We start from the raw sequence: 11341 nt of genomic DNA on the forward strand, positions 1-11341 counted from the left end.
AGCTCTGAGGAACTGTTCTCAAGGAGGGCGGAGGGGAAGGCCACCATATATGTGATTTTGACCCAGGGGTCCATGTAATCGAGCATATATCCTCTTAGAAGGTTGTTGCTAGCTGGGAGGAGCAGATATCTAAGTTAATGATTTCTCTGCTTTTCTAAGTAGCAGAAGATGCGAGAATCCAGATTCATAAAAGTTTCTCTTGGAATATTTCTAGCTATCTAAGGGCCTGTTTGCCCTGTTTTCCCAGAGCGCACAGTGCCTCTTTCCTGATCTGCGCTCTGAATTCCTTCCCTGTAGGTCAGCGACTCTGGTGGTGGCTAATCAATCAATCCTTGTAGAATCGAATGGTGGGCAACGTTCTTTGTTTTACACCAGGCTTCTGTTCCAGCTGCTGCTGAAGGGTGAGTAGGATTTTTGGCGGATGGTCAATAGGACACAGGGAGAGAATTTTGCAAGGAAGAGGGCAGTGGAAAATCTCTGGGACGTGGCAGTGTTTGTTGTTTTAAGAGTGGACCAGACTGTAGGGAGAGGGAGGATGGAGTATTTGCAGTTTACTCTTAAAACTCTGTTGTGGATGCTGAGTTTTTAATTTTTTTTTTTTTGGATGCTGAATTTTATTAAAATGACTCTACTGGGCAGACTCCTCTCTTCTTTGATGTTCAGTCTTTTTCATGGCTCCTTTTCCTTGGTTTATAACTTAAGGGTTGTTGCTCTCAAAAACTCTATCCAAAATCTTTCCCTTCACTCCACTCTCTCATCCACATCATGGCTTTTAACTTCTTGTTATGAATCAGAATGGCTCCCAGTAAACTCCAGACTTGGGCACACAACTGCCTACTAGACTTCTGTCTCTATTAGGATGTTTTACAATTGTCTCAGACTCACCTTGTCTGGAACTCATCCTGTCATCCTTTTTTTTAAAGGTACTTTTTTTTCTTTGTATGGTATCACCATTTACTTACTTGCCCCAGTAGAAACCTGGGAATCACAGCTTCTCTCTCCCTCAGCCCCTGCATTCATTCTGTCACCAAACCTTAAAGACCTCTCACATCTTGTACCTCCTCTCTGTCCCCACTACTGCTGCCTTAGTTCAGACTCTCGTGATTTCTTACACGGTTTCTGATAAAGCCTCCCATGTGATTTCTTTGTTGCCGGGCCTCTGAATCTGATGTACTTCTAAATGAATGCCCTTTTAGCGATATTTCCAAAGCATACATCAATCCATGCCATTTCTTTTCACCTTTAATAATTTTTGAATGATATAGTTTATAAGTAAATAAATGTCATTCTTCTATTTAAAAATCTTCAAGAGTTGAGAGAGGGCTAAAATCTGAACTCTGTAGCGAGGCCAGCCAGACCTTGTGTAACCTGGTTTATTATGCTTATCTCTCCATCCTTATTTTCTGCTATTCCACCACATAAGTCTTGCTTCAGTCTTGTGGAAGATTTGTATTTCCTTAAAAGGGCTCTTTCTCTTTCTTGACTCCAGGCCTTTGTATATGATAGAACTTCTGCTTGGAATGCAGCAAGGCTCTTTCCAGTGAAAAAAGAGTTTTTAGCAGAAACTTAATTTTCTTTTCCCTACTGCAGATATATTGTGTATCTTCTGGGAAGAAACATTTGCATTTTTATGGTACCTTGCTTGAAATAATGGACAGGACTTCTAGTTTCCGGTCTGGCATCTAAGGTGATTAGAAGTCATCACTCCATCCTAACAAGTAAAAAAGCTCAACCAATTGAAAAATCCAGACTCTTCTCTGATCCATCAGAGAAGTGAGATCACAGGGAAAACCGCTGACCCCAGAACTGGAGAGACATACAGATACAGACATCACAGCTTACTGGAGCAGAAACCCACCTCTGTGGAAACCAGTATTGGAGCTGGAAAATGTGACGCATAATTGGTGAATTGCTGGAGGCTTAGTGTGGATAAGTCTGAGAGTTAAAAACTCCAGAGAAATCCAGTCATGGAGGACCCTTACACTTTTGTGACTTTTATCTCTAGATGCTTTACCAGATCAGAGAAGAATTCCCTCATTCTTGCAGGGGAAGGGGAAAAGGAACCGTTTTGAAATATGCCAGAGCAATCTGTTTTTCTTAAATAGGCTTGCCCTCAATAGAGACTGTTTTACCAGAGTCTGACCTACTGAGGTGTTAACAGAGTTTAACTGACATTGGGGAAGAGAAATACCCAACTGCAGCCCCCTTTAGACATCCTGTACCACCTGAGGAGGTGAAACAAATTGAGAAGAAATCACAAAATTCACAATCCAGGGACACAGGCTTACTAAAAGACTGAGATCTAATCATAAGACTATAGAAACCTTCCCCTTCTCCCACACCTTACTACTTACCACTATCATGACAAAGGCCTGTTTACCACCTTTCTACCCGTAAGTGTATCATGTCTGCCTTTCAGCAAAAAATGACAAGGTGTACTAAAAGGCAAAAAGCACAGTTTGAAGACACAGAACAAGAACCTGACTTTGATACGGCAGGGATTTTGACATTATCAAGGATTTAAAACAACTCTGATATTAATATGCTAAGGGCTCTAATGGGAAAAATAAACAACATGCAAGAACAGATGGATCATGTAAGCAGGGAGATGGAAATTCTAAGAAAGAAAGAAAAAGAAATACTAGAAATTAAAACCACTGAAATGGAATTGGAGAATGCCTCTGATGGGCTTATTTGAGGATCATATATAGCTGAGGAAAGGATCTGCTAATTTGAGGATATGTCAGTAGAAACTTCTCAAACTGAAAAGGACAAAACAGATTGAAATAAATGGAAAAGCATATCTAAGAACTATGGAATAATTGCAAAAGATATAACATACACATAATGGAAATGCCAAAAGAAGGAGAAAGGAACAGAAGCAATATTTAGAGCAATAATGATTGAAAATTTTCTCAAGTTAATGTCAGACACTGGACCACAGATCAAAGAAGCTCAGAAAACACTAAGGAAACTAATGCAAAACAAAGAAACAAACAAAAAACAAACAAAAAAACCCAAACCAAACCAAACAAAAAGAACCCTACACCTAGGAATAACATATTCAAACTACAGAAAATCAAAGGTAAAGAAAAAAATCTTGAAAGAAGCCAGAGGGAAGAAACACCTTACCAAAAGAGGAGCAGAAATAAGAATTACATCGCATTTATCCTCAGAAGCAATCCAAGCAAAAATATAGTGAAGTGAAATATATAAATGTTGAGGGAAAAAACTTTCCAATCTAGAATTCTGTATCCAGTGACTTTATCCTTTAAAAGTGAAGGAGAAATAAAGGCTTTCTTAGATAAACATTGAGGAAATTTTTTGCCAGACCTGCCTTGCAAGAAATATTAAAGAGATTCTTCAGAGAGAAAGTGATTAAGGTCAGAAAATCAGATCCAGGTAAAGGAAAGAAGGGTGTTAGAAAATTAGTAAAAATAAAATTACAACTTTTATTTTTCTTTGTTGATTTAACAGATAACAGTTTGTTCAAAATAATAACAGCAAAAATATTTGATGATCATAGTTATAGATAATTGAAATACATGACAGCAATGATACAAGGCATGTGAGGGAGGAATTAGGATTATACTGACTGTTATTGTAAGGTATTAGCACTACCAGTGAAGCTGTATAGTGCTATTTGAAAGTGAACTTGGATTAGTTGTAAATATATACTGCAAAGTCTAGGGCAGCCACTAAATTAAATTTTTTTTGTGCCACTAAAATAAAAAACAGAAAGAATTACAGTTGATATGCTAAGAAAGAAGAGAAAATGGAATCATGTGAAATACTGCATTAACACCAGAGAAGCAGAAAAAGAGTGATAACAAAGAAGGGCAACAAGTAGAAAACAGTAACAAACATGGTAGGTAGTAATCCAACTGTATCAGTGATCATTTTAAATGCTGCTAGTCTAAATGCATCAATTAAAAGACATTGTCAGTGTGAATCAAAAAACAAGTCCCAAATATATGTTATATACAAAAAAAACACCTCACTTTAAGTATAGAGACACACATCGAGTGTAAAAGGATGGAGAAAGATAACAATACTAACACTAATCAAAAGCTAGAGTAGTTAGATTAATTTCAGACAGCAGATTCAAAGCAAGAAAGCGAGGCATTGCATAATGATAAAGGGGTATCATGTCTTTGCCAAGAAGACATGATAATCCTTAATTTGTATGTGTCTAAAAACAGCCTCATAATACATGAGGCAAAAACTGCTAGAACTGTAAGGAGAAATAGATTCACTGTAACTGTTGGACTTCAACATCCCTCTATCAGAAACGGACAGACCCAGCAGGCAGACAATCAGTAAGGATATGTTGAATTCAACAGCACCATCAACCACCTGGATATAATTGATATCAATGGACTATTTTATCCAACAACAGCATAATACATTTTCTTCTCAATGTCACATGAAACACCCAACAAGATAGATCACTTTCTGTGCCATGAAACATACCTTAACAAACTTAAGAGAATAAAAATACAGTGTATGTTCTCTGACCACAGTGGAATTAAAGATAGCTGGAAAATCTGAAAATACATGAAATTAAACCATACACTTCTAAATAATACATGGATCAAAGAAGAAATCTTAAGAGAAATTTAAAAAAATGTTTTGAACTAAATGAAAATGAAATCAGAACTTAAAATTTGTGGGATGGAGTGAAAGTAATGCTTTTCTTGTAGTTGGTATATTGTAAGTTATCCATTGTTATAAGTAACCTGAGCATATCTTTTCCTGACTGGAACTGTGGAGACTCTGGAAGACCTGACAGGCTGGAGAAGTACAGGCATACCTCATTTTATTGTGCTTCACTTTATTGCACTTCACAGACCCTGAATTTTTAAAAATTAAAGGTTTGTGGTAATTCTGTGTTGTCAGACTATGGTTAGCATTTTTTTTAGCAATAAAGTTAAAGTATGTACATTGGGTTTTTTTTAGACACAGTGCTGTTGCACACTTAATAGACTACAGTATGGTGTAAATATAGCTTTTATATGTACTGGGAAACCAAAAAAATTTCATGTGATTCACTTTATTGCTATATTCGATCAATTGTGGTGGTCTGGAACAAAACCTGCAGTATCTTTGAGGTGTGCCTGTACAAGGAATAGTTTCATGATTAAATGTAGCAGGAAATTAAAATGGAACCTTTCATGTTATCTCAATTTTGTCTAAGTATTCCAAGGCCAAGTAATATAGGTGCCAAAATTATCCCAGCATTCTAAGGCAAAATACTAGATTACCTTATGTAGGACATGCTAAGAGACAGAAAATTTCTTCTGTCAGAATTAGCTCACTTCCTGCCTCTGAGTTATATAAAGGAGAGCAGAGACTTCATGGGGAAGGGCAGAAGTGGTTTGGAGGAAGGATTTCTTTGGAGAGAGTCGTCAGTGTGCTGTAAATGCCCTTCCTACTTCCTGGTGAGGATGATGGAAGCACTTCTCCTTTAACTGCAGCCAAGAGAAAACATTCAAAAAGCATGAAATGTTTTCTCTGGTACCTTGATTCGTAGAAGACTCTGTTACCTGAAATAAATTAGGAAAAAAAAAAAAAAAGGCTAGAGAGGCTGGCTAGAACAGCCGCCTGGTGGCAGAATGAAGTAGAGCAAAATTTGGGGACAAGAACACACGTTTCCCATGGACCAAAGGTGGAAACTGCAAAGAAATAAAATTGTAGATCATCTTAAAAGGAACTTCACTAAAAAGACCCATCTGGAGAGGTTAATGTGAGCCCGGTGAAAGCCAAGGGCTGAAGGCAAAGTCTTGGTCAGTTGTAGAAAGAATCATCCCTATAAAGGAATCGCAGGTAGGAGATCCTCAGTGGAGCAGAAGATTTTTGTGAAACACACAGGAATTCCCCACTTAAGAAGGAATCCAGTATCTAAAGGATGCTAGATGCAAAGGGCACCAATGTCAGATTGCAACACTGTGGGTTGTGTAAAATGTATTTTCCTCCAAATTTCCCCTCTTCCTAGGCTGGGCAATGGAGGGGGCTTGAAGCAGTTGTTGGCAAGTGTGGGAGGAGATGGAATACAGAAGCAAGAAGAAGCAAGCCCCTTTTCTTCCCAAGCCCCTTTCTACTGCAGATTTAATTTCTTGTGGCAGCAATGGCAGTCAAACTAGTGGTGGTGCCCTCTATCTAGGGGTGGAATTGACAGTTCAGTCTGCAGCCTCTGGGGCCTGAGGGCAAGGAAAATGGTGACCAGATCAGTTCTGCTATGTGGGTTTGGACATAATTTCAAGCTGAATATCTTTGAAAGTGTTTTCTAGTAATTTTGGTAGTTCTATAAACTGCCATACTTTAAATAAATTCCTTATCATTTTAAATTAGCCAGAATTGATTTCTGTGACTTGCAGTAGAACCAATCAAAAACGGTATCAGAAGTTTTACAAGAAAACAGACACCAGGGAAATGGGTCAGTCTGGGATTAATTATCTGACCTGGTTGAGGCTGAAAGCTGTGAAAATTCAGTTGATTCTAAGGAGTAGATTATCTCTACTTATGGCAGGATGAAACAGTTAATAAATAAACTCTGATTTCCTGGAAGTAAGTATTAAAGGCAAAGTATTGGGGGCCACAAGTTTTTTGCCAAAGAAGAGTATTAAAAGAGCATAAGTCATTTAAAGCTTGTAGCGGTAGATAGTTGCTTCTGCAAATGTGGTACAGTTAATGAAAGAGAATGGTAAATTCTGCTGCTCAGTGATGTCAGGGCTCTAGTTCAGCTTCTCTGCCATTCTCTTGTCTTTCCCATCATGGTTGCAAGATGGCTGCTGCAGCTCCAGCCTGTAATGTACTTATGACAATATCCAAAGGCAGGAAAGAAAGGGTCTTTTTTTTTTTAAAACTCAATCCCCACCTCTTTTTTTACATCAAGAGGGAAATCGCTCCCTCAGCAGACTTCCCCTTATGTATCACTCATCAGAATGAAGTCCTGTGTCTGCCCTAAGTCAGTCACTAGCAAAGAGGAATGGGATTAGATCAATCATAGCTTAACTTCTGGAGCTGAGGGAGAGTCCCATCTTCCCTGAGCTCATTATTGCCTGTTTCTGGAATAAAATTGGGGTTCTGATTGGAAGGAAGAAGAGAGGAACGGTTAATGAGTAGGAATCTAGTGTGGGCAACACCATTTTGGGGGTAGCTTTCATCTATTTATAGTATGACCTAAAGAATTGCCATCTTTGGGTAGAACCTAGAGCAATAGAAGTTCAGCTGGTCTAGCCTGCTATGAGGACAACCCTGATGCTTTCCTTTAATGGACTGAATAGCTTTTAAGTGACCATGGCAGGATGTCCAGTAGTAGAATCATGGTGGAGAACCTGGAGTTTAGAGCAAAGTCATACTCTCTTCAGTCCTGGTTATGATGAAAAATGCCTGACCATGAGTCATTAGGTAATCATGCTATCTGACTTTCTCACTATGAACTGGGTATTATTGGATCCACAAATTTAGGAGGCTGCATGTGCCCAGGGGGATAGCCTTATCAAAGGAATTGATATATAGAGGAATAGACCCAAGCAGATCGTGAAGGTCTAATACATTGCCTGAGCATTAGACACACACTCCTACTGCATTTCCATCCCTCAGGGAGATTCCCTATGATCAGTTCATAGAGGAGGAAGAGAATTTCAGCATGGTTATTATATACTCTGCACAATATTCTGGCAGTTGGTAGAGGTAGACTCAGGGAATCTTGCCAGGGTACAGAACTGCAAGCATTATATCACTGTGAGTTATGTTTGATCAGAATGAAATTGTCTGAGATATAAATCTACATTGATTAATAGGCAGTAGTTAATATTTGGTCAGATGATCAGGGACTTTGAAGGAATGAGGTTGTAAGATTAGTAATAAGGAAATCTGGAAAAGAGATAATGTGGATGGACATTTCATAGCAGGCACTGAGTGTGAGGAAAACGTATATTTCATGTGATTCTTACCAAAAGTTCTGACTTGGGAAGGGATTGTTAATAATCAGGTGAACAAGGTGATCCATCCTGGGGATGCTGTTTAGCAGGCAACACTGTCTTTGGAGTTTTACAAGAGCTTTTGGTTTAAATAACATTTGTAGTAACAGAGAATGAATTTCTTTTTAACGAAAACCAGAAGACATTCTAGTAACGGTTTTGAGTGTTCACACATCTCTATATTGCTATGGAGAGCAAAATGATATTCTTGGGAAGGTTCTTAATTTAATACCTTATCAAGTCAGGTTTTTAAAAATAGCTTATGATGCAGAATTTCTCTTTTCAAGCCTACAAGAAGGGACATCTCTTTCATTTCTTTCTCAGAATCCTTTGGTTAATTATGAAGACTTTTATTTCTTAAATTTTATTAGCTGTATTATAAGCAGGCCTATAGAATCATTGAAAAGTCCACAAATGATAGACACTAGAGAGGGTGTGGAAAAAATGGAACCCTTCTACACTGCTAGTGGGAATGTAGTTTGGTGCAGGCATTATGGAAAACAGTATGGAGATTCCTCAAAAAACTAAAAATAGACACCATATGATCCAGCAATCCCACTCCTGGGCATATATCCAGAGGGAACTCTAATTCAAAAAGATACATGCACCCCAATGTTCATAGCTGCACTATATGCAATAGCCAAGACATGGAAACAAGTGTCCATTGACAGATGACTGGATAAAGAAGTTGTGGTATATTTATATAATGGAATACTACTCAGCCATAAAAAGTATAAAATAATGTCATTTGTAGCAACATGGATGGACCCAGAGATTGTCATTCTAAGTGAAGCGAGCCAGAAAGAGAAAGAAAAATACCATATGATGTCACTTATATGTCACTTTTTTCACTAAAAGAAAAAAGAGGATACTAATGAACTCATCTACAAAACAGAACAGACTCATGGACATAGTAAACAATCTTATGGTTACTGGGGGAAGGGGGTGGGAAGGGATAAATTTGGGAGTTTGAGATTTGCAAATGTTAGCCCCCAGTTTTTTGTGTAACACAGGGAACTATATTCAATAGCTTATAATAACCTTTAATGAAAAAGAATATAAAAATGAATATATGTATATATATGCATGACTGGAACATTGTGCTGTACACCAGAAATTGACACATGATAACGGACTATACTTTACTTAAAAAGAAAAAATCAGGCCTGTAGAACAGAATTTTATTGACAGAAATGGAGAAAAGAAATGGAAAAAAAATGTTATTTAATAATAATAAAATAAGGAGGATATAGTTTTTTTCTTTATTATTAAATACCTCACTTACTTATAATTTCTTTCTAAAAAGACCTTGAAACTTCAGAGAAGACAAATGGTCTATCCTTGTGTTCAAGTGGTAGACTAAGCATTCTGGTTTAATAGCATTCCAGAGAGGAAGTATTTAGGGATTTTATACAGCTCAGTATTTGTCAATAATGGAGATGATTGACTAAAGAATACTAAAAATCTAGCCTGCATTTACTGATATATCATTCAGAATAGGTATATTATTCAGACTGCGTATGGAATATAGAGTTCAAGAAAACTTAGAGATATTTAATTAGGAATAGAGAGTACACGGTGGTAGGGGAGAAGGGGGTGTGTCAGCTGTCTTCACCTAGCAGAAGGACTGAACTTTGTGATGCTCCAGATGGCAGAACTGGGGACGCAGACCTTAGCTTTAACCATAAGGAAACAATTGGCCTGCTATCTGCGAAGCGCTTAAAGAATGTGAAAAATGGCTTTGCCCTCAAGAAGCTGTAGTCCACTGAAAATGCTGAAGAATCAGATGAAATAATGTACATGAAAATACTTAAAAAAATGTCAACTGTGATATAAATGAAAGTTGTTATTCTCTCTCTGAATTCTTTCTCTCAAAGAAAAGAGATGGGAAAATGTTAAAAAAAAAACCAACAACCAAAAAACAAAAACCAAACACCAGAGGGCATTGTAGTAGCATTTAGAAAACAATGACAGTCCATGTTTGAAGACAGTTAATATACCTTAAAAATGCATTTTTTTTTTCTTCTCTGAAGAATACACTGTCATTGTATTGCCTTCTAAATTCAGGTATTAGTCACCTACTAACCAGCATTCTTAAAAACTTGTAATAGTTTCAGTCCAAAATGTCATTTAAAAAATAGACCTGTGTATCTTAATATATTAGAGAATTCAAACCTTCAAATTTTTTTTTTTTTTTTTTGGTTTGTTTTGCTTTTTCTTTTGAAGGGATCAAGTTCTAGTCCAGTTTTGTTTCAGTGGCTTGACGCCCTAGGAATACTATAATTTGTGTTGTCCCTAGTAGTTCAAAAAGTAACATTTAAAAAATAAAGAACAAATACTAGAGCCCTCAGGAAAAGCAGACAATTGTCAGTAGTCTGCAGATTATTTTTACGTCTCTAAAGTGCAGTTTTTAAGTGAAGTTTTCTGCATGCTGCCAAATGAATTATTGTTACATGATTTTTGTTGTTTCTGTAGTATCATATAAATATTTAGTATTCATATCTTATTTTAAGAGAGAGAGAGAGAGATGTTTGGGTAACTAAGACATTAGGTGTTCATTTTGAAGAATTATATTATAATTACGTTTACGAGGAGTTTTAGCTGGGGGCCTGGATGAGAAGAAAGGTCTCTGCTGTAAAAGGAATGGTAAACCCCATACACATCACCGTGGGTTTTCACTGATTTTGTAAATAACCCTAGCGGCCTTGTTAAGAATAATGAGTTTTTTTATTTTTCAAATCACCTAACCAGACGTGGAAAAATAAAAGACTGATAGAGGCAGGGATGCTGACTGCAGGAGTGATTGGAGAGAGAGAGAACTACTGTATCACAACTTAGTTAATCATTTATTATTAATTTAGTTATTAATTTTTATTAATTTAACTTTATTAATAAAATAGTGCTCATAATGATTCTCCTGAATTATTAAGATTAGATTTGTGATTCTCTATTTAGGAAAAAAGAGGAGCATAGAAAATGTTTTGGAAAAGTTTCATTCAAAAGGGCTAGTATAAATTATTTGGACACTTGTGAGGATAAACTTTGGTATCAGACAACATGTATCTATTGAGCCTCTCTAATAGAACAATAGATTCAAAGATCATTCTGCCTTCAAGGAGTTTACAAACATATACTTGAAAAACTAACAGTGGAAGCAGCATGTCTTAAGATTTCAATAAAGACACTAAGACCCAAAGGAGATCAGGGAAGAAAGATAGCTTTGTGGCTGCCAAGATCTGAAAAGGAGTTGGGTCTCAAGCTGGACCTGGGAAGAACTGAGGGAGCCGAGGAGAGGAGGGGAAGGCATGAGGAAAAAGGACGTAACTGATACATGAAATAGGAAGAGAGAGGCCAAC

General features: G+C 37.2%; 1 long non-coding RNA gene across 2 annotated transcripts in view; it reads left to right on the top strand.

Annotated features, from left to right (window-relative positions):
• Positions 1 to 11341, top strand: part of LOC116657550 — a 47249-nt gene that overhangs the window by 382 nt on the left and 35526 nt on the right. The window contains exons 2-3 of one of the 2 annotated variants that reach the window (XR_004312672.1): positions 298 to 401; positions 1591 to 1819. This is a non-coding gene — a long non-coding RNA (uncharacterized LOC116657550). Of the gene's footprint in view, positions 1 to 297; positions 402 to 1590; positions 1820 to 11341 lie in introns of those variants that run through there. The other variant, XR_004312673.1, reaches the window with a different exon arrangement.

The sequence above is a fragment of the Camelus ferus genome, chromosome 2 (genome assembly GCF_009834535.1).
Source record: "Camelus ferus isolate YT-003-E chromosome 2, BCGSAC_Cfer_1.0, whole genome shotgun sequence".
Lineage (NCBI taxonomy): Eukaryota > Metazoa > Chordata > Mammalia > Artiodactyla > Camelidae > Camelus > Camelus ferus.